The sequence below is a fragment of the Pinus tabuliformis genome, chromosome 3_2 (assembly GCF_031772625.1).
Source record: "Pinus tabuliformis cultivar Carrire ecotype Pingquan chromosome 3_2, CPIR1, whole genome shotgun sequence".
Lineage (NCBI taxonomy): Eukaryota > Viridiplantae > Streptophyta > Pinopsida > Pinales > Pinaceae > Pinus > Pinus tabuliformis.
Genome location: NC_142302.1, coordinates 950,650,785 through 950,673,505, shown reverse-complemented (window position 1 = coordinate 950,673,505; position 22,721 = coordinate 950,650,785). Strand labels below are relative to the sequence as shown.

The window sequence follows — 22,721 nt, the reverse complement described above, 5'->3', positions numbered from 1 at the left end:
CAACTTTGGTAAATCACTTGGTATCTTGGACGACATCGGAGGCGAGTACAATGAATCAAGGATAGGATCATTCGTAAGGCACGATACATCTAGCAACTCAAGTGTAGCCATGAAAGGTAATTGAGCATTAAAAGCCATGGGAGGTCGATAAGTGGGCCCACAGGGAGGAGCCCATCCCTGTTGCTAAGGATTTTGGCCCCACAATGGGGGATTTTGGCCATACGACATCTGAGGTTACCCCCATTGTGGATTACCTTGACCATAGGGAGTATTTGGACCTTGAATACCTTCAAACTGTCCAGGCACAGGTTGCTGATAGTTAAAGTATGGGTTAAAAGGTTGTTGAGCATGTTGACCTTAAACATATGGATATGGGACCTTTTGTCCTGGAACATAGGGCTATTGAGCCTGTTTTCCCTGAACAAGAGGGTTATCTACCTATGGTTCTTGGGCATAAGGTTGATACACTTATTTCCCTTGGACGTAGGGTTTTTATACCTGGTACTCTTGGCCAGTAGGATTCTGAACCTATTGACGTAGGACAAGAGGATTCTATGCCTACTGTTGTAGGACTTGACCTTGACCCCGTCCCTGCAAGGGTTGACCTTGTTGATATTTATACAAGGGTTGTTGCTGCCCTAGTTGGTTTTACTGCTGCAAGGGCTGACCTTGCAGTTGCAAAATTTGTCCATGGGTTTGCAGAGGTTGGGCCTGCAAGGGTATGGTTTTAGAGGTATGTGGAGTATATTGCATCTACTGTTGTGTGGCCTACTGCAACTGTTGGAAGGATTGACCTTGTTGTTATTGCAGGTTACCTTGCTGCTAAATAATCTGCCCTTGTTGTTGCACAGAAAACACTTGCTACAACAAAGGTTACCCTTGTGGTAACAAAGGTTTCACTGGTTGTTGTAAAGGTTGTCCTTGCTATTACAAGGGTACCTGAATAGTGCCCGGGAAATTACCGAACTGAATCTCGCTGTAGCGAGGCTTGATGTACTGCCTAGATTGGAGGGTGTAAAGTTGATTAACTAATCCTTCAGAACCATATGGAACATAAGGATTTTGGTATTGGACTTGAGCCCCATAGGGCTGCTGATACTGAACATTGCATGATCCATACGGACCACCAAGATATTGAACCTTTTGGTACTGGACATTGCCTGATCTAGTAGGGTCAACAGGGTTATAAATAATATTAGAAGAGGATTGTTTTATACCAAGCATGTGAGTTTGTGAGACGCTCACACTAGTGGCACTTGACACCATAGAGACATTCAGGCTCTACCCCCTAGGCTGTGACACAATCTGGCCACTGACTAATGGGACAAAAGAATTGATGGAGACAATCTTTGAAACCACCGGTTGTGATTGATGTGCAATTAGGATTGATGATACAAGAGAATTTGGAACGATGGGTTGCACCAAGACTAAAGTAACAGCTAGTTGTGAAGTCATGTTCTTAGCGAATGAACCTGATGTAGGCCTAACACCTGACACTCAAACAGGATTATGGTAGAGTGATGAGGCACTAGCTATGCCTCAGACTAAGTGCCCCAAAGACATATAGCCAGGTGGCAAGCTGGCGGGAATACCTTCCAAATAAGGGAAACCCTCAGGAGGAAATTGCAATTGCAATTCTTCCCCCTCAATAGTGCGTGGAGTAGAAACTTCTAACTCACCCGGAGCAGTTACTAGAGCATTGTCTTCAGGTTCCATGTTTGAAAAAAAAATGATGACGAATGCTCAAACGTGTACTAGGGGATAGTTCCAAAATAACACCTGGTTGGTCATATGGAATGTAAGGACGTTGCGGTGATATTTCAACAACGTCAAACAAAGGTTTTGGAGGATAATTAACCAGTCCAAGCTAACCTTCAGTGGTCAACGAGTTCTATGGTGTTCGAACAAGGCTATCTGGAGATTCTAGGGCAAGATCAGTAGATGATCCTGAATCAAATAGGCAGAGGATGAGATGACAAAGGTTGAACACTCAAAACAATTGTCAGTTCAACATTTTGGTCCTCAAATGGATCTGATAACTTAGGAAACAGCTCCTCAGACAATCTTTTAGATGGTGGAGAAGAAGAGGAATTGGGTGAACCAGATGGTTCATTCACGATGATCTTGTCTTAGTCAACAGAACAAATGACTTCAAGGATTTAAAATTTTCTTTTAAGGGAACTCACGATTTGGTCAAAAAGATTAACATGATATTTTGGATCATGGATAATCAATTATTAAGATGCATAAAAGAATAATTTTCTTTCATTTTCTAAGAGTCAAGAAAGAAACAAAGTTGAATTTATCACTTTCGATTAGAAACGAGCTCGAAAGAACAAGTGCTCGAATGATATTTTAAGTTTAATGAGTCAAAAAGATCAAATGACTACTCTTGATGATCTAGGTAAATAGGATTACTAGGGAACCATGAACTGTATAATACCTCCTGGCAGACCAAGAATTACGAGTAGGAAATCTTCCTGAATGCTATGTTCGGGGTATCACATTCGCAAGGTAGCCGACTCGGCTTCCTAAGGATAAAATGACTGCAGCTCTCGATGATACAAGGAGCACAAATCTATGCTAGTCTAGTCTAATGCCGAAGCTAATGACAACTGCTAGGTTTAAAGACGCCGGAACACATCTCTAGCCTAGACCTTGTAGTTATGATCGTTAATGTCAAATACACCTTAGATTAATTGAATTCATTTTACAGTTGATCTTGAGTTAATTTTTAGTTTTCAAGTCTTAGCGATGCTACTCGAAAAACCTAAAATGCTACTAAATGGGACAATACCCTTTCAATTCGATGAAATGCGTACACTAGAGAGGGTAAAAACTACTCAATAAAATGCAAATAATCAAGCAACTGCAAGCGAAATGATCTTTCACTACTTCACTTTTTCAAAAAATAAACCAATGGAAAATGCATTCCAATTCGTAATTTCCTCACAAGCACTTATCTATCAGTCCTTTCAAATTGAAAAAAATTATCTTCCCCTTTCAAATGCTAATGCAATTCTAGTTTTTAAGAGATGCAAATCATAATGATGCAACAAGCTAGAATTTCATACTTTCTCATGAAACAAAGAAACAAACTTTTCACATACAATCTTTCAATAAAAACTTTTCGAGACTATGAGCTCTTCAAGCAGATGAAAACATGAAAAGAGAAGTTCATTCAGATCAATGAAACATCGACTTTACCAAACGCAAGACCAACAATGAAATCTATGCATAAAAAATATGTTCAAGCTAGTAAACGGAACCTTTTTCAAACTTGTGCAAAAGGAGGTCGAAGTCATAAAAGGACCAAAAAAAAAATGCAAGGAGCAAACACACCCACACCCAGACTTAATGAGTCCACAAGCTACTAAATGGGTTACTAACTAGATGTTCTAGTCTCCCTGACCACTCAATGAATCAATCAATCAAATAGGAAGATGTCAAGCCAACAAGCAAGAAAAAACCAAATGAAAATTTGTTGCCTAATCAGGGAGAAAATAGTCAAAAAGGCTCACGAGGTCGAAAACACAAGAGTAGAAGACACTAGCCAAGATTGGGGTCAAGTCCTAATCTTCACTTACAGGCATCGGCATGATTGCCTAACTAACAACAAGCGCCAGAGCGGATTAAACGCATTGGCTAAGGCAACTAAGGAAAAAAAATGAAAACAGGGACCATATATGCTACTATGAATTTTAGACTTAGGCCAGTAACCAGGAGAAAAGAAATAGAACCAAAGGGAAAACATGAAAGTAACAAAGTTCTGACGAAATCATGGAATCGAAAACAAAAAAGAGATGGGATCTCCCCTGTTGGACACCTAATCCTAAAGGGTTAGTGTGGAAGCCGAAAAGACTAAGCAGTCCAAGAGACCTTGGGATCTGAATCCCAAGAGTCACATATGTGTACTATAAATGTATATCTATTGCTAATAAAAAATGTACTCACTGATTTATCTTTCCTATTGTTTTCTGATTGCCCATGTGTGTTTAACATGGTATCAGAGCCACTTGTTTTTCTGTGGCCTGTTATGTGCTCAGACCTGCCATCTCTGCCCCAGCAAGAACGTATCTCTGACTGCAATGCATTCCTGACCATGGCCTCTACGCATTCCTGAATTTGTAACGCTGGTCCTTTGATTTAAACATTGAAGTGTTATCTGCCATCGTCTGAGCCATTGTCTGCCTGAAACGTTAGTCTCTGCGCATTGATTGTCTGCCTGAAACGCATTGATTGTCTGCGCTTATGCCTGAACGTGTGCATTCTCCTTGAAGTCGTCCACCTGACCACCATAGCATTCAAACTAAACGTGAATACATGAGATTTATCAAAGCGTTATCAGCACGATTCATCATTGTCCACAGAATTCAGAATTCCGCAGGCGTTATCAGCACGATTCATCATTGTCCACAGAATTCAGAATTCCGCAGGCGTTATCAGCACGATTCATCATTGTCCACAGAATTCAGAATTCCGCAGGCGTTATCAGCACGATTCATCATTGTCCACAGAATTCAGAATTCCGCAGAGATACAACTAAACCAGAAAACGGATGCGTCTGCAATCTTAGAATCCGACGTAGCCATTTTCCCAGTGTGAGCTAGAATACCAGTCTAGCGATAATTGTTCGTTGTATTTTTTGGCTTGACTGCCATGGAAGGTAGTGGCTATCTTTGTTGACTAATATGTTTAAAATTGTGCCACATGATTCTTACATTTAAACTATGCATTTGAACTGTATATGCAATGTTTAATGGTGGAATGGAAATGGTTGTTCTATTGCGATGTCTGCTTGGACTGTGCTCCGCTCTATATGCTATTCGTTATTTAAATCATGTTCTGTGCACTGGAGTGTTGTTTATGCATCGAAACCTGACCTGAATCACATCAAAGCTCAGAAACGCCCCTTGGAAACAATGAGCGTGCCACTCTGGACTCATTGGTTGTGCAATATTTGAAGCATCAGCATCGACAGTGCCCTGCTCCTATTACCACTCTTCCTCCATTATCTTTGTTGCATCCACATTTATATACGTATAGCTACTGCAAGTCCTCTAACTAGTGCTTCTTACAGAAGCGGGATCCTCTTCACTAATCAACGTGGTCTGGTTGAAAACTGATGTGAGTGTGAAGCATATGTGGGAATGAAACATACCTCTCGCAACTGATGGCTATGGCATCCCCGGCTTGGTACCTCATCTTATCGAATCCGTAATTTTCTGCAACTGATGAATTGGTCTGCATTAACCATATTCACATCCAGAAGCTTGGCTTCTTCTCTGCTGATGAATTTGTATATTGTGAAACTATCGGAATTGGGCTGATCTTGAAAGTATAGGCTGCACTTATGGAGGTTGAGGAGTTGCAGAAGGAGAACAAGAATTACAAGAAAGAAATGGAGGAATGAATCTGCAGTGTCATTCTCGGTGAAATCAAGCCAGGCATCGTGGAGATTGTTTCAGCGAGGGGAGTATAGAGTTCCTGGGTTCGATTCGATGTCCACCAGTTGCCTGTGCAGCGTTATGTGAATGGCGGAAGCTCCAATACTTCTTTATATTATTGTAAGTGATGAAGATAGCGCAACGAGCCATTGGCTTCATTCAATAACTGGAGATAAGAAAGGTTTTACATAAAGTTAAAAGGGACTGTGTATGAAATTCATGTAAAACTGATGAATTCAATAAATTAAATTGTCAAAAAATATGAGAATGGGATCACAGTGGACGATGCCCCCTTCTTCTTGCTTGCTTAAGCTACATTGGATATGAAATCAATTTTATGGTGTGAGACAATTCAGAATAATGATTTCCAGACTCCATGATCCTCCTCTGCTTGCGCAATCATAAATAGTACTAGTGCATCTAGCCGAAGATAAGTTTGAGGCAAAGTCCCCACTGAGATTGATGTGATGAGCAGGGCTCTGAGACTTGTGTTCATTACTGTAAGGTGATTCAGTTCTACCGTCCGTCCTCCTGTAGCGGCTTTTGACATAATCCTCTGGAATGAAAACGTCTGTAGCCAAATCCATACTGTACTTTCCTGATATCAATCCCAAATAATGAGAAATTTATCTCAAATAATGTTAAATTTTGAGTTCCAAAGCAAGATGAACAGAGATCAAATTTAAGGACCAATAGAGAGGAAGGTGTCCACTTAGTTGGCTGGTTGGCCATAACAAATTTTTTATGCCTGCCGCTTGCATCTAGAAGGTATTTAACAGTGATGATGCACATTGATCGTGGATTGAAGGTATTTAGCAGCTGATAGTTTTTTGCAGCAGTCGAAGGATTTTTTTCAAAATATTAAAGGATTTGGGCTCGGTGATATTTGTATAATTTTCATAGTTTCAAGATATCTCTGGTTGTTTTTTTTTCTTTTAAGCTACAGGGCTTTCTTGTGTAAACTTGAAGATATTTAGCAGCTTACATTTTTCTGTGGGATTTGGAGGATTTTTAAGAAATGGCTAAGCCTGAAAGAATATTAGAGTTATTGAGAACTCTAATCATATCCTCTACTGACAGCGTAATCATAATCAATAAAGACATTATTGCTGACATTCAGACATGTCTACAAAATGCACAGGAAAATATTGAGTTTTTGCAGCTAGAAACAAAGCTACAACAAGAAGAATTACAGCTGTGGAGTCATCATTCTGAACCTGTTTCTGTTCAGAAAATTGAAACAGACTCCCATAAACAGCAAGACACTAATGTTGCAAATTTTGTGCCTAATACAACAACAGATTTACATGCAGATGTTGAAACTCAGTCTGCACTTCCCAAGCCCATCATCAGACCTTGGGAACAGCTTGTCCACAACAAGCACAGAACTGGTCTTGGATATGATAAGGACTTGTCCTTTCATATTCCAGACTATGCCAAGCCCATTCAGTTTCAGAGTGCTGGATTCATTTATGACAGTTCACCTGCTCCTCATGACAGTTCAGCTTCAGCTGTTCCAGACTCTGCCCCTCTTCCACAGCAACACCAACAGCAACAACAACAACAAAAACAACAGATCGTGAAATGCCAACACTGTGACCGAGTTGGCCATCTGAAAGATCACTGTTTTGATCTTCATCCATGTAAGCACTGTCATAAAACCAGCCATTCTTCACACAGGTGCTTCAAAAACAAACGTCCTGCAAGAACAAATATTCATCTTGGATGGATCGCTTCTTGGCAATGGGCATCAACAGCTAAGAAGATATTCCAAACACATGTCAGAACTTGTTCCAGAGTATTGAACAGTCTTGCAGTTGAGTTTTCTCCATCTTATCACCTTGTATCTGACAGGGGGGGAAATGATGGTCATCTACAAGCTTCAAAGTCACATCAAGCGAGCCTGAGCCACAACCTACCACACCAGTTTCAGAGTTGTAGCCAGAGACAAAGATGCCCCTGAACATGCCTTCAGTTGGCAATCTCGGACACTTCCTCTAGCAGAAGACTCCAGCTTCTTGCCAGTTTTGGAAGAGTTCCAGGAATCGCAGAGTTGTTGGTCATCCTTAAACCATCACAGATTAAGAACACTTCCTCTAGCAGAAGACACCAGCTTCTTGCCAGTTTTGGAAGAGTTCCAGGAATTGCATTAAGCATTCCAGAGTTGTTGGTCATCCTTAAACCATCACAGATTGAGAACACTTCCTCTAGCAGAAAACTTCAGTTTCTTGCCAGTTTTGGAAGAGTTCCGGGAACTGCACTAAGCGTTCCAGTGTTGGTGGTCATCCTTAAACCACCGCCCTTTTATACCAACATATCATAGAGCACATTCAGCCTAGTGCTGCCATGCATTCTTTGCACATTTTGTATTACAGCTCTTTTCTTGGACTCATACATAACCCTTCAGATTAAGGGGGGGAATGTTGGACACCTAATCCTAAAGGGTTAGTGTGGAAGCCGAAAAGACTAAGCAGTCCAAGAGACCTTGGGATCTGAATCCCAAGAGTCACATATGTGTACTATAAATGTATATCTATTGCTAATAAAAAATGTACTCACTGATTTATCTTTCCTATTGTTTTCTGATTGCCCATGTGTGTTTAACATCCCCAGTGGAGTCTCCAATTTGTGGTGAAGTAAAATTATAAGTGTGGACACGAATGAATTCCTCTAGCTCGATAATGGGCCTAGCCACAACAGATAAATTCTATGGAATATTTCCTTACGTTAGAATCAATCAAGAGGGCCTACCTCTTGGTCACTTATCCTGCTTGATGATGTCCTCACTTGCTTGCTCTAGCAATCTCTCGCTTCCTTCTTCAAGCTCCTAAAACAAGTAAACAACAACAATACACAAACATAATAATAGAATAATTCCAATTCAACCTACTTAATGAGTCAAGAAGCATTAAGACACGAATATTTAATATTACAAAACATGTATGAAATCAATCAATAGTTGCATATATTAATATCAAAGAGAGATTACAATCATTCGTCTTGATGTCGTAGTATTCCTTTGACAAGATTGAGTTCCCACACACTTCTGCTAGCACTCCATGATGGCTTCAAACAGCAATAGTTTAAATGCTCTTCCGTTTAGACTTCACTCCATACCAAACACACTTCTCCCTCACACAACTAGATGGCTACAACTAGTAATAGCTTGCTTGTCTAATCAAAAAAGTGTACTCACACTCAGCCAACACTCTAACTAGCTTGTGCTTGGGAAGAAGGGAGGTTTATATAGGAAAGATGGACGGGAGATGGATCCTCTTCTCATTGGAGAAGGACTTATTCCTTGAGGTAGTTCCATCATTATGGGGGAAAGGAGCCCAAACTGTCATCCTCGACCCCATCTGGCCAAACCATTTACCAGACTTCCATTATGGAGCTTTTAGAGCTAGAAGCTTTGGCTCTAATTTAAAAAAATTTCCACAACAGGACCAATGTGACTGGAACACAGCTCAGTTGCACCAGTCAGTGCAGGAAATAGTGTTAATCTCTACACATCAGCATGGGGGAGACAAAGTCCATTAGCTTCGATCTTGTAAACTGGGAAAAACAAAAGTTTCAGGGGAAATGGTGCAAAAGGGAAATCATCTGCTCATGAAGAGGGACATAATAGGAGTTTCTCCATGAAGGAAAAGCATGCAAGGTTCACTATAGAGGTCCTACAGGGTCAAGGAACGAGGGGTACAGGGACAGTGACAAAATGTTGTGTAATAGTCACATTATAGAATTCTAGTGTGTGGTGCAGCTAGGTGTTCCAGTCCAGTTGGGTCCATTCCATAAGTTCCTTCAGTGTTATGAATATAACCTCTTTAATCTCTTGCAGTGCTCCATTGATATTTTCAAAGTTGTCTTCAAAGCTCAAAGTCAATAAGAAACCTTCCTTCAATACATCCCACTGCACAGTGCCATGGCGGAGCTCCGTTTCCATATACTAGTTCATGGGAATTGTATCCAAGGTATGGCAAAATATGTGTACCCATTCTAGCTATGGTTTTGTCCCCAATGCCTTAGTCCATTTTGTTAGGTGATCGTGTCGATCATACCTCCCATTATACTTCTTAGTAATTTTGGTAGTAGTGCGCCCAAACCATAGCTTCATCATTCTTCTGTAATATAGCTATCCAAAAAAGCTATCCTTATGCATACCCCACCATCGTGCAGGTGTACCACGAAATGCCAACTCCAATGCTTGAAATCGGTGGTCCTCAGGGACTTCACACTCAAATTCATCTAAAAAGAGATCCACATTATTTAGCCCACCATAATAAGGTAATTTTCTTGCCTCCAACGAAACAAAACGTAATGACTTTGTCATCATATTGCATCACAATGTAGAAATTTCATGTAAGAGATTTTACCAATGCTCTAATTCCTCATCTGAGATAGAGGTGTAGGAACTCTCCCAATCCCATCAAATCTGTCCATCAATCGTGGATTGATCCAGTCCTAATCCCACGTTATTATCTTGTAAATCATATCTAGTTCATCATCACTTTCTTCATAATCGTGGACTGGTTCAGTATAGTGCACCCCTTTTGTAGGGTCTAGTGGAACTATAACCCATAGTGACTTCCTCTCAAACAACATTGTCCTCTTCTTCAAATTGATGACCCCATTCATATCAATATCCCAGTCAATTCCCAGGGGTGTGGGGTACGAATTATTGTCATCAACAATTTCTATAACCTCAAAGTCTGCCATCGCACTCACACCTTCAATATCAACTGTTACTCCATATGACCACCCTATGGGGATGATTTTCTGTTATTTTTCCATCTTGATCTGAATCGAAGACCACTACAACACAGGTCTCCCCATCCTTTCCCATGTTCGTTTTAGTAAAACATTTGCATCAGAACCCAGATCCAATATGACTTGGTCCATTTCATAATCACCTATTTGTGTGGTTAGCCATGTCTCTCGCCCTATTCGTGCCTTATGCTTGCCAATATTTCTGACCACACAGTGTCCATCAAGGGCTTTCTCTTTGCTGGCACATTTATTTATTAATTCCTACAGGCCTTCTTGAGCCTTTTTATCACACAGTAGTTTCATGCAAGTCTCCAAAAACATAGTGAGTACAGAAGGATCAAACTTTATAGGCATGCTAATTTCTTGCATCTTGTCCTAGATTCTTGAGGTGGAGGCCTGAGTGAAGCTTTTGTTTGCTTCCATAAATTTCTCCTTAACACAATCTAGATCAAAGTTGACTTATTTATCTAGAGCTTTGTGAACCCATCCTTATTCTTCAAGTTGTTTACCTTTATCAGTGCTAGTCGTCATTCCACTTCTCAGCATAATATCAACACTTTGATCTTCTTCATGGGGCTCAGCCCTTATCATTTTTAAATTCTACGTAGGTTGCTGACGCTAAATTTTCTTCTCTTGTATGTTAGCTATTAAAATCGGGAATTCTTCTATGGTATGGTCGAACTGCCTACAATATTGACACGATGGATGTGTAGGATTCTGGCATTCTCATGCATATTTCCCTGGCTTTCCGTAGTTGTAGCAGATAATTTGACCGCAACCTCTCCCAGGTCCTCCTCCTCCTCAACCCCATCCTCAAACCTGATAACCTTCGTGAGCTTTCCTGGCACCTTGATCTGGAGGCTGAGTCTTTGCTTGCATACGGTCCATAGAGGTTCTTTCCATCATCAGCTCATAGCTTCGAGAGTGGTGCTCATTGTGGCCCACCGATTTTTAGAAATTACGAAACAATTGTTGGGGTATCTGAATGAATTTCTGAAGTAAATGGAAAATATTCGTCACATGTTGCACAGTAACTTGACAAATGGCACACCATAGCGTATTCTCGAGGCTCGGCCCTACTGAGGCATACGCCATTAGGGGAATTGGCCCCCCTCTTGTAATATAATTTGTGTACATGGGACAATGATCTTTATCGTGCTCGTGGCCCTTACATTTCAAACACAAGAATTCTGCCTACATTTCTAGCTTAATCTCCTTGTCTTTTTTCAAACTCTGTAACTCTAGGTGTAGGCTTTCCAACTGTGAGTGGATCTGCTATACTCCTAGGTTCGTATCCCAAATAGGTGATGTGTGCAGCCTCATCACAATTTCTAGGGCTTATGGCTATGTTCCTAACCTTTTTTTGTGACAAAGCGATTCTCAAATGGGGCAAAAGTAATGCAATAAACAAGTCGTGATGCTGGCTATGTATGATCTACATGTTAGCCTGTCTGATCTGGCACTTCAACCTCTAATCAAAGTCCCAAGGCATCTCCTCCACCTTCATCATGATCTCTTTAAGCTCAATCACTGACTAAGAGTCAAATTTAGGCTTACTAAATTCTTTGTTCAAAGTCGTCTTAGTCTCTGCTAGCGTTGCAAAAGGATTATCAGTGTAATACTTAATGTAACAGTTAGTATGTGAACCTGCAAAATAGCAACCAACTATGCCTTCTTTATATTATCATTAGTGACTTGTTGCGATGTCCATACAACGTTCACAACAAACCAAAATTTCTATGTCTTCACTTCCTATTCCTTTCAAAATCGGCATCTCCATTGTGTTCGCCATGTTGAATGGTGATGGTGGAGGTGGAGGTGTCGGCGAAGGTGTATGTAGTGGAGGTGGAGGTGGAGTGGATGATTGATTTATTCTAGGAATCCCATGAGTGGTTCGTTGAATAGAGCTTTGTGGCATAGTCTACCCCTCCCCTTCATTGTCACTTGAAGGAGTTCCAATCAATGGAATATACTCTAGTCCTGATCCTTCGTGGTTTCTAAATAATCTTCCACTTCACGTAGCTCTGAACATCAAGGTAACGAAATCACATTTTTTTTACATAATAGGATTTTAATCCAAGTATTAAATGATCCTAAATACTTACGTCATAGTCCTTTGAATAATCTTCGCTCCACTTCATTATAGCTGACTGAGATATCAACTGCAAATTCTGTAACAAATCCTCCCAGAATTCAATCGAAGCAATGATCGACAACCCATGCAATATTTTTTGTCAGAAGCTTCTAGTCGTCACACTAATTCTGGAGTCCACACTATATTACTATCGAGCTTCCACCTTCCTTGACTATCTGTTAATTTAGCTAACTACTCATACATTTCAATTGGGAAGGTGCAGAACAAGATCTCATGTATCTCTGTGTACAAATACCTATTCAACCAATCCTCCTTCGACATGTGCATATTCATGTTTTCTTGTGTTGCAAACTCATGAATCTTTTGATCCAACCGCTTTTCAATTTCTTTCTTAGTTGGATTCCAATGGTGCAACATCACACATATCTTTAAGCAGATCTTGGTCCCGCAACAAAACCATTTGTTGGCTTAGGGGGTCCTGACCCAGGTTCGGAGTTAGTTGTGCCAACCAAAAAAAACCTACACTACTAGCCCTCTCAGCAGCAACTCACATAGCATGGGCTGAAGTCTCACCCAAAGTAGTATGGGGGAATGCAAGAACCAAGTTTCTACATCCAGAGACTAGTGTGATGTCTTCCAGTGACTTGGATCTGCCTTCATGTAAATCGATACACTCCTAAGACATCTCACTGTAGCTTATCTAAATCATCCTTCAGACCTTTGCGAAGGTCCACGATCAGCCCTTGTGGACCTTCAACATTCGATTTACCTAATTATGCTCATCAGAAAGCAATCCTAAATTGGACTTCTCGCATATCTACTTAGTTCATCAGAAAACATAAGAGAAATCACTAGAAACTTCACAGAAGTGTGTAAGAATTCATTATGTAGATCATTAAGATAGATTTGAGATAATCGTGTAGCATTCAATTAGTATTTCATAAGACATGTCATTCATCAACAACATATAACATTAATAGATATAAACAGAATTACTGAATAATGCTTCAGAAAATTGTCTTTATTGATCTAAATTTACTAATTACAGACTCAAAGTACCCTGTGCACACAGCTGCAGGGGTCCATGCACTCAGCTGCGGACTCTACCTAGGCATCCATACACTCAACTACGAGCCTTCCCTTATCTACCTAAGCGAAGGAAGCAGATCTTCCTGCCATGGCTCTTGCCCAAGATGTCTTAATGAATGTAATCATCCATCTTCTTTTACTTCGCTCCCCCCTTAGACTCGCTAAGACCCATATATTTATAATATTTCTATATATAATACCATGGTCTAGGGACCATGGGATAATCCAAAAGCTGACAAAAAACAAGGGGCTAAGGCCCCTTTGACTCTATATAACTACGCACTCCACATCCACAGATCATGTAGACTTTACATCTTTTACAAAATTTGTTACAAAAATTAACTAATTAATTCCATTCTGCCCCTAGGGACCCCATCCCAACAATTTACTATTGGGCTTAGATTTTATGTTTCATTTATATGTGAGACAAATTCGATAGAAAATTTTCCTTCAACTCAAGCTTGATGACACTCCTAGTATAATAATTTTTTTTTTTTAAATATGAATATGTTCTTATTAATTGGAACTATAACAATGAATAATTTAGACTTCTATCATTCCCTTACTCAAGAGACCTTAATCATTCCATGGTTGTAAAATTGTTTTCCTGGATGTAATTTGTGGCTTTCTATACTCATCAACATAGAAATCACAATAATAATAGTTGCACACAGTCGTAATTGTGACAAAAAAGGGTGTGGTAGCAACTACTTTTTTGTTTTTTGAAATACATTTATGCACATCCTCTAATGACATAAAGAAAATTTATCAATTACTGGAAAGTAAAACCATCATAACAATACAAAGAGGATTTAGCTTAGAATTTATACAATAAATATGCTAGGTTCAAATCCTAGATGAAGTATTTTTTAATTGTTTATGCAAACAAGAGGGTTATTATATTTTTTCAAATCTAATGTAATAGGATCATTGAATAGTATACTTACATATATTCATGTTGATGAATCCACTAATGAATCTTGTCAAAGACCATTTTTATTTGTATCTTATTATAGAATTAATCCAATTTAGGGATTTACCAAAGGATTTCATATACATATATCACATATGTTTTTCCTTTTAATTTTATATTTGTTTCAACTTGATTTCATGGTAAAATTCAACTTCTATCATTCACAAAAGTTGATTGGCATATAAATGATTGAAAATGATTCCTTTGTATATCAACCACATTTTCTAATGTGGTTTTTATATTTGTACTTATATTTATCTTATTTCTTCCACTTCATTGTAGGGAGTCTATTTTGTTTTCTAAAAATTTGACAATCAATATGTATAAGTACCCACACCGTAACTACCCACTTATTTGTATCATTGGTTCTACACTTCTTCTAAATTGACAGATAATTTTGTTATCAGAAAGATAGTAATATGAATCTTATTCTTGTATTTATAAGTTTGGACAATTTATCAGCCTGATGGGCCCAAATATTTCATTAAGGATGCTGCAATCCCCAAGGTTTTTCAACTTCAATTATCAACCCAAGGTTCATACAAACTTAGAGGTGATAGTGCTATATGCACAGTAGGTTAAGTTCTACTCATGAAACCCTCATTTCTTAGGTCATATCAAGGCATATAGAGACCACTCCTCCATCTAACAACAAATAAATTTTATATGAAATCATATCATGGTTGCAAGGGAATGAAAATGATTCTAACTACATAAATGAAAATACCATTCATTAAATATGAGGACTAATTGCAATTGCATGAAAGGAACAAACTATACTCGTTGCACAAATAGCCTATGGTACTCTATTTTCACACTTAATCAAATAAATTTTCTACTTGCATCAATCATTAGCCTAATTGAAACTTTCCTGAGAAGGAGGAGCTCAATCTACTACACAACTATGGAATTCAAAAAAACTAAGTCTAATCTACTTGTTGTTTTGTTGCAGTGTAGGAGAGATAAGGTTGGAGTGGTAATGGAGTCTCCCGAATCATGAAATAAAAGGACGAGGGCCATTATTTAACTTCAAAATGAAAGATTCAAGGTCCTAAGTAAAATATGGTTGAATTTAAGTAGTGCTACAAGACTGCTAGAGGGTCCTACAGGAAACCCTGTTTTGCTAGAGGATTGCCCTGTTTTTCTACATGAGTGGTTCTAAGAGATTTCTGAGAGAAATGATGGTGTCATGAAGGTGGAGGAAGTTGTATGAATGTGAAAATAGGATGTTTGAGGCCTTCTTCCAAGCCTAGCACCCCTTGGAGCCCTACCTTGCACAAACTTTCATGCTCACAGTCTCCTTCATTGGCCTTGGAAGGATGATCTTAGTGGCAGAGCTTTAGAGCAGTATGAGATGTTTAGAAGGAGGGTGGAAATTCCGAAGTGGATGTGTATGAGTGTGAAAACTCATCCAAGTAACTTGGATTCCCCTATAGATGAATAATCATAACATGCATCTACTGATCAATATTGCACCAAGATAAATCATGGTGGAAAAGATGAGTTGAATTGGATTTCTTCAAGATATACTCTATCCTAAAACATGCATATAATCTTATTTCCAAATCAATGTCTCTAACCTCTAAGTTAGAGAAACAAATAATGAAAAATAATTTTAATCCAAAACTTAGTAATTTCCAAGAAATCATAAACACATATTTCTGGTTTGTTGTTGCAGACCCTTCAACCACACTTCCCACAAGAGAGGTGGTGACTAATCCTGCAACTACAATTTTTACAATATAATTACTACTTAAGCAAGGAAATAAATAAAATGACTTGAAAAAGAACAAGAAAATGATACAAGAGAGAGGCTACAACCTCTGGCTTGGGCCCAAACCGAAGGGTTTATTCCCTCCAAAGTTAACTCAGATATAAGCTAACAGTAATCTTTCCATTAACAGAAAATAAGAGTCACATACATCGTAACAAAGATGAAAATAATAGTGTCAATATCTTGGCTCTCAATATCCATTCCTATATCCAACAAGAATATGAATCCTAATGTGCCCTTGTGCTTGTTTATTTAGAAAAAATGTTGTCGAGGGTCAGCTCCCTTGAGAGGAGGATTGCTTCGCTCCAAAATCTCAAAATTGGTGGATTTGGTTCCCTTGGATATTCACATGTACTTGATTTCATCAATTTTCAAAGGAATTTGAGTTGTTGGTGAGTAATATTTGGTCTCAAATAGAGTTGGAGAATTAATGTAGCAGACAAGCCTCCTACATTCTCTGTAGATTCCTACAATGAGCCCGTGCATAGTATATATCCAAAAATGCCTCTATTGCCAGCATATTAATCACATTAGGCCATCAAATATGAAAATCACCCTTTAATATCCCTACCAATAACATTATGGCTAAAAATTAAAATTAATGTGAGAAAAAGAGAGTTTAACTGTTAGAGGATAGCACAATGGGCCTCAAAATATACCTATTGATGAGATGCATCATCACCCCCTAGTGAAGGTGTTGCTCACACTTCTTCTAAATTGACAAATAATTTTATTATACAAAAAATAGTAATATAAATCTTATTCTAGTATTTATAAGGTTTGTTACATAGTATTTTGTCACCAACCTTGCGTCCCGTAATCTTAGATAGAGTCGTTCCCTGAATGACATCTACTCTTTTTCAAGTACCAAACTATGTGTCCAAATCTTCCATATTACTCAAGAAGATTGCCTAAACTCATTAATCCTGAAGTTGACCCCTTTTTACCCATGTTTCAAAATTGTCATAGGTCATCAATATCCTGCCTGCAACAATAGCCCAAAATGAACTAATGCCTTGCGATGTCATCTTTGAGTCTCAGTGTTTGACCTGTGACAACCCATATATGGCGAATTAGTTCAAACAAAATTCTTCTAGGTGGTTTTGGAGCTGGTTGTTGGGTCAAAGAAGTTTGCCTCTCCTCATTTGAGATGGTGGTTCTGCCTTCTGAGTAACCTCCCATGAAGATAAGCTTCCTCTCCCCTCATTTATGGAGGCTCCTCCTCTTATAAAAGCAACCTCCTTGGCTATGATTAGCTAGTTCTTAGTTAGCTAGCTCTTGGTTTTTTATATTGATAGCTTATAGTTTGGATTGTTGATAGCCTAGCAATAGCTTGTGAGGTATGAGAATAGCCTTTCATGTTGTGGACTGATAGTGTGAAATGGTTTTGTAAGAAGGAAGCCTTGTTGTGATTGCCTTAGTTTCATACTTGTGCTTTTTGGTGAGAGAGAGTCATCAATCTTTCTGGGAGACATTTGAGAGTGAATTCTTATGGAGACATACTGATCAGACCCTTCAAGGAAGCTTACGACATCAAGGCATGGTTGTAAGATTTATTGTTGTTTATATTAATACAAACAATGGTTACTTCCTATGTCATCTATGAAATGTATGTTGATAGCTTATGGTTCCTTAACTCTGTAAGTAGATAGTTCATTGTTGTGCTCTATTATGTGTTCTTTCATTTTCATATGTTGTTTCAGGTGAATCATTCACTAAGGAAAAGAAAGGGATAGCTGAAGCGATGTGACGAAGACTTCATCAAACACAGATATAAGCTAGGCCTCTTTAATGATAACTATTTAAGGAATTAGTTATTGCCTTTGTCTTGTTGTGACTAGACCCACTCTAGGGCTAGAGGGGTTGTCTTTTTCTGCATAGGGAACATACCTGCTTCACAAGGTTGAACTATGTATGAACTTGATGGGCCCTGGTATTGCTTCAAGGATGTTGCAACTCCCAAGGCTTCTCAACTTAAATTATCAACCTAAGATTCATACAAACTTAGGGATAACAATGCTATATGCACAGTAGGTTAAGTTCTACTCATGTCACCCTTAGTCATTACATCATATCAAGTCATACAAAGATCAGTCCTCCAACTAACAACATAGATAATTTAGAAGAAACCATATCATGGTTGCAAGGAAATGAGCTTGATTCTAAATGCATAAATTAAAATACCATTCGTTAAATGTAAACACTAATTTCAATTAAATGGAAGGAACAGGCTATACTAGTTTCATAAATAACCTATAATACTCTATTTCACACTTAATAAAATAAATGTTCTATTTTCAAGGATGATCAATCTAATTGCAACTTCCTTGAGAAGGAGGAATTCAATCTACAACACAACTATGGAAGTCAAAAAAAGTAAGCCTAATATACCTTTTGTTTTATTCTAGTGGTGGATGGATAGCGTTGTAGTGGTCTTCGAGTCTCCTTAATCATGAAATAAAAGGTTGGGAAGAATTATTTATCTTCAAAATGAAAGATTCAATGTCCTAGGTAAAATCTAGTTGAATCTAGGTAGTGCTACAAGACTGCTACAGGGTGCTATAGGAAGGCATGTTTTGTTATAAGGCTACCCTATTTTGTGATGGTATCCTAAATGTGGAGTAAGTTTGATGAAGGTGTATGAAGGATGTGTGAGGCCTTTTTCTAAGCCTAGCACCCCTTGGAGGCATATCTTGCAAAAACGTTCATGTCGATAGTGTCCTTCATTGGCCTTAGAAGGATCATCTCAATGGTAGAGCTTGAGAGAAGTATGAGATGTCCAAGAGGAGGGTAGAAATGCCGAAATAGATGTGGATGAGTGTGTAAACCCCTACAAGTCACTAGGTATATGATGAGGCTCATCAATGGGTATATTATATGGACCTTAATACAACTCTCTAGCTTACTAAAATCAACTTTTCTCATAATTCTTTACATGTTTTGTTATATTTTTCTTAATGAGAAGGGTAAAGATGAGATGTCATGTCTGGTGGTCTAATGTGCATTGATTCCAGTTTTTGGAGCAAATTTTGGCTAGTTAAAGTGCAGGAACTTGAAGGCGACAAGCAACAGGGATTTTAGGAGATGGGGTCTCCCTCCTTAACTCCTCACTCACTCGAAGATTCCTCTATCGAATCTCATCAACTCAGAGTTGAAAGGAGTCGAGCCATTGAGATCATTAGCAAACAAGCCAGTGATATTTGAAGACTAGTTGATCTCAAGATTGGGAGCCAAGCCTCCCTAAAGTTTAGGAAGTTATTGGTAACTTTAGTTTTATAAATAATAAGGCCTAGAGCCTCATTAGGATACGATTTTTGTTCATCATAACCAAGAAGGGTTTTCGAGTTGAAACATTGTGACTGATCACTCTTGTGTATTTTTTATATTTTAATGAAAATGAGAAGCATTCCTTTGATCCAGAACTAAGTTGACTCAAAGGGCTGAAGCTCTTAGGTTAGGGCCCAACCCTAGCAGCAGAGGTTCCTATTTTTCTAGGTGTATGCTTAGATTACATTCATAGTTAGATTTTGAACTGGTTTTGGTGTTGTTAGTTTGCAAATATTGGTATGATTAGTTAGTTTGCTTCCATTTGTGGATAGTTAGAAGAGTGGTATCATAGTGACAGAAGACATTTCAGAAAAGCTGGTGATAGTGGTTTTCACCTCATCTCTCTATTTCGGGATCATGACTTGAGGGACACTTTCATACAACCCAAAAATAGAATTATTGTTTTCCTGCATAATCTAGGGTTTCTTTGATGAGTAGGTCATTAAATTTAAGTTTCCTAGGATAAGTTGCAATTGTCATTTCTGATCTCTTAGGTCCTCTATTGATTTCAAATCAATTCCATTCATGCACTTAACCACTAGATGGTAATATATCTATTTTTTTCCATTTAATAAATATTTCCTATATATAGATGAATTTGTGTATAGATGCAGACAAGAATGTGTGTTGTTGAAGGCGCTTCTACATTGCAGGAAGACCCCATCTCCATTAGGGGAATTTTGAGGTCTAAAATGGGCCTTCTAAGAAAAATCTACAAAAAATATAAACTTTATAAGAACCAATAAGATTCAAGATGATGATGTCAACCATGGGGGATGATTCACCATTTTTGGAGTAAAAACGTAAAAATAATAAAACAATAAAGCTACTTTTTAACCTCATATTTTTAACTTATCTCCCTAAGGTTTTACTCAAATTTTGAGAAGGAGTACTCTTTCGATGCAAATTTAATTCTTCATCCAAGGAGTACCCACAATTCATACTTTCAATAGACCCTACTACCCAATAAATGAGAAATACATGAAAAAATGTGATTGTAATCACATTTTTCATGTATTTCTGATTTTTCATGTAGCAGGGTCCATCAAAAGTATGCAACATGGGTACTCCTTAGATGAGGAATCAAATTATACATCCAATGAGTGTTACTGCTCGAAATTTTAGTAAAGCCATAGGGAGATAAGTTGAAAACACGAGTTGAAAAAATAACTTTTTCTTTTTTCCCTCTAAAATTTGATAATGTAATCTAATCTTATTTTATTATTTTAAACTATTATTTTATAATTTCCTTAGGTGTCCCATTTTATACCTCAAAACTACCCTAATGTATTTGCCTCATCCAAGCCTTATCCACCCATGTCGCCAAAATCCACTAAAATCTCAATCCAAAGTCTTGTTTTATAAGCAAAAATTGTCATTTCCATTGAACAAATGCAACCATCTTGAAGCACTTGATTGAGCTCTAGATAGTGTTCATCCTCTCCATGCCCTACTCCCCCATTCTATACCTTTCCCAAGCTTCATTCAACCTTCTAAACCACTTCCTAAGCTTTCGACCTATTACTGTAGTAAAACAAGAGATCCTATAGGAGAACTAGGACATCATGTAGTTTTCCTGTAGGAAATCCTATAGCAGCCTGTTTTCAGCTCAAATTTGGCAAAATCATCTTTGAATCTAGGATTAGGCCTCTACTCGACCTCCATACCATTAATACCATTCTAACCATCTTCCTCCATACATGTCTCCCTTGCCAAAGAACAAGTGAATATTCGCATTTACATTAAAAAAACGAAAAGATAAAAGAAAGAGTTCTTTTATTTCTTAATTAGCACATGCATGCAAAAATTGATATTCCCTCGATCAAATTCCATACTCAGTAGTTTTAATCATCACATGTGATAAATAGGGTTAACCTAGAGTTCTTTTGCAAGAAAAATGTGCCAATAAGTAGATACAAGATTTCATGTTACTTTATAATAATCTTCCAATTTAGTCCTTCATTCTTTAAAATAGGTAGTATTTCTTTTCTTTCATGTAGGATAATTTTCCCTTATCAAATTGTTAGTCATACTTCTTCTAGTCAATAGAAGACTAGTTTGAGAAACCCTAGTGGTCTATCGCCCCAGTTGAACAGTGACAAGAGTAGACCATTACATTTATTTGTGTATGCAGCACTGTCACCTCCAAGTTTGTATGAACCCCAGCTTGATGAAGTAAAGTGGGTAGCCCAAAGACTTGCACCATTCTTGCTGCAATACTGGCTCTCATCACTTTTTGATGGCGTTGCCTGGGAGGTGTCTGAGTAGATATGATTTCTTCTTTCTTTCTTTCTTTCCTTATTTATTTTTCATTTTGCAAGTATTTCCATTCATCAAGTAGTTGCAATTTGGTTTTTCTTTCTTTCCATTCTGCAAATAGTTCCATTCAGCAAGTAGTTGCATTTGCCTTCTTTCCATTCTGCAAGTAGTTCAAAAAAAAAAAACTTGAAACAAAAAACAAACAAACACCTTTCATGCCTCGTAGGAGTAGAGACAACTTAGGAATTTTTTTGCAAAATACCCCCACCACATCAAACAACCAACCTACCCTCTTCTCTGGTGGTTGTGAGCTAGAGGACCAATCAGGAAAACAACCCAATATTTTTGAAGAGCATATCGGGGAAGAAGAAGAGACCATTCCATAAACTTACACCATGGCTGAAAATAGAAATGAAAGGGGAGATAGAGATAGAGTTGAGGGTGATTTTCCCATCAAAGAAACTAATGGATATGATAAGATGAAAAACATAAGCCAATATTCTCTTCCTCACTTCCATGGCCTCACGTTAGAGGACCCGAATACCTTTTTGTTCGAGTTTGTTGTCATATGAAAAACTTATGATTACACCATTGATGATCAAAATTTGAAATTATTCCCATCCACTCTCAAAGATGCATCCCTGCACCAGTTCATGGGTTTAGCTCGGGATAGTATCATCACCTAGGCTCAGATGCAAATAGCCTTCAAAAACGAGTGTAGGGACCACTGCAGGTCCAAAGATACCAAAGAGGAATTTTTTAGGATGACCTTAGGACATGATGAACTTTAGAAAATTATGAGGAAAGATTCCAACTCACCTACAAAAGGGCCAGGTGAACCCTTGATACGAAATCGCTTAAGTTTGTCCTTCTTAGGGGGGATCAGGGAAGATCTCCTAGAAACCCTAAACTTGTCAAAAGGTGACATCTACCAGTTACCCTATGATGATATCAAGACATTTTTTAGGAATCATTCTAGAGTAGCTAGAA

At 38.3% G+C, this 22,721-nt stretch overlaps 1 pseudogene; it reads right to left on the bottom strand.

The window, feature by feature from the left end:
- LOC149183789 (uncharacterized) overlaps nt 1-4,117 on the bottom strand; it is a 107,215-nt pseudogene extending 103,098 nt beyond the window's left edge.
- Nucleotides 4,118-22,721: the final 18,604 nt, after the last annotated feature.